Here is a 2193-nt window from a genome sequence, read left to right on the forward strand (position 1 = left end):
AATAAAGGCAGTTAACAGTAAGCTCACAGCCAACATCAGTCTATATTGAGAGAAACTCAAAGCATTACCAATGAAATCAAGACCAAAACAAGGTTTTCTACTCTTTCCATACTTATGCAATATAGTTCCTGATGCCTTAGTTAGAGCAATCAGACAACTGAATGAGATCATGTGATAAAAATAAGAAAATAAGAAATTAAAATATAATTACTTGCAGATAATATAATTGAATATAAATGACCCTACAAATTCTATCAGGAAAGCCCCACAGTTTAAAAACACTTTCAGCAAAGTAGCTGCATACAAAAGTAATGTACAGAAATTACTTTCTCTTATATATACAAATGACAAACAGATTTAAAAATTGAGGGAAACTATCTTTTATAATAGTCTTGAAAGCATAAAATATCTTGGGGTAACACTAACCAAGCAAGTGAGAGAAGACTTGTATGACAAAAAACTGTTGGGACATTGAAGAAAGAACTTAAAGAATATATCAGAGGATGAAAAGATTTCCTATGCTCATGGAAAGCTAAGAGCAATATTGTAAAAATGGACATTACACCAAAACCAATCAATGGATTCAATGTAATCCCCCTCAAAATTCCACCACAGTTCTTTTTTCACAATTTTTGAAAGTACAATTTTCGAATTCATATGGAAGCACATAAAAACACTCCTGATTAATAAAGAACTACTATAGGTTATCACCATACCCAATAACAACTTGTTCTATGGAGTTCCCTCCAAATCAACGAACTGAGCAATGTTTACATGAACTCACAGAGCTTGAAGCAGCAAGCACAGGGCCTGCATGGGTCTGCATCATGTCCTCTGCATATATATGATAGCTTTCGTTCTAGCAGGTTTTGAAGGAACTCCTGAGCCTATGAGTGAGTCGGCTCACTTATTCTTGTGCCTTTTCTTGGGCTCCTTTCCTTCTGTTGGTTTGTCTTGTCCAATTTTGATGAGTTTTGTTTTATCTTATTATTTTCATCTTCCTTTTTATTTTAGATGCCTGTTTGTTTTCTAATGAGAGAGAGAAAGAAAGGGTTTGTGTTTGAGTGGGTGGAGAAGAAAGCAGGACCTAGGAGGAGCTGGGGGAGGGAAAACTATAATTAGAATATATTGCATAAAAGAAAAGTGTATTTTCTATTTAAAAAATTAAAGGACTAGACTTGCACTATCTGAGATCATTATATTTTCTTCTTATATACCATTTTTCTCTGACACTGCTCTGTCTCACCCAATGTGCCTGTGTTGTGCACATATGTGTATATGTGTGTGTGTGTGTGTGTGTGTGTGTGTGTGTGTGTGTCTTCATCTTCTTACAAAGACTGCAGTACACTAATTTCATCTGCTTTAACCATATTTTCAGGTACAGTCTGAGATACTAGGACTCAGAACTCCATCTGTATTTTGCTTTTGTTTTTTTGTTTGTTTTGGGTTTTTTTTTTTTTTTTTTTTTTTGACATACATCATCAGCATTCCAGCCTCCTTTAGCTACAATATTTTAATACCATGAGTCACAACTTTAACCAAAATAATCAAATAATTTTTGGTCAGAACAGACTCTTGAATTTGGACACGGTGCCTCACACCTGTAATCCCAGCACTCATGAAGCTGAAGGAAGAAAAATGTAATAAATTTAAGGCCAGCCTGGGCTACATACTGAGTTTCAGGCTCCTTAAACTATAGAATGTGACCACATCTCAAAGCAAGTAAAGAAAAAGAGGAGAAGAAGAACAGAGAAATAAAGCTATTACTGGAAGGTCAGAGCAGCGTGGGATATTACTTTAATCACATCACTGTGATCATGATTATTATTTCATGATCTAAAACATATTAATTGAGATTCTATTTTGTGACTCACATTCTGCTTGTGATAAGGTCAAAGAGAGGAACCCTTTGCCTTTATGGAGTTTGCATTCTTATCAGGAGAGGTAAACAATAAACACCTGCAGTACTGACATTATTTTAATGATCTGAAAACATAGAGCCAAGTAAGTTGGGAAGAAGTGACAGTGGGAGTTTTTCAGAAGGGATTTGCTGAGGGAGCAACTGAAAAGGCTGAGGGTAGGAGAGATTTGGGTTCACTTAGAGGGCAGTAAGGCAGCCAGAAGGTTGGAGGAAATGAAGGTGATGTGAAACTTTGGAAGAAAGTGATCACACCCCAGGGAAGGGTTCTGCAT

Source organism: Acomys russatus, chromosome 20 (assembly GCF_903995435.1).
Source record: "Acomys russatus chromosome 20, mAcoRus1.1, whole genome shotgun sequence".
In the NCBI taxonomy this organism is placed as follows: domain Eukaryota; kingdom Metazoa; phylum Chordata; class Mammalia; order Rodentia; family Muridae; genus Acomys; species Acomys russatus.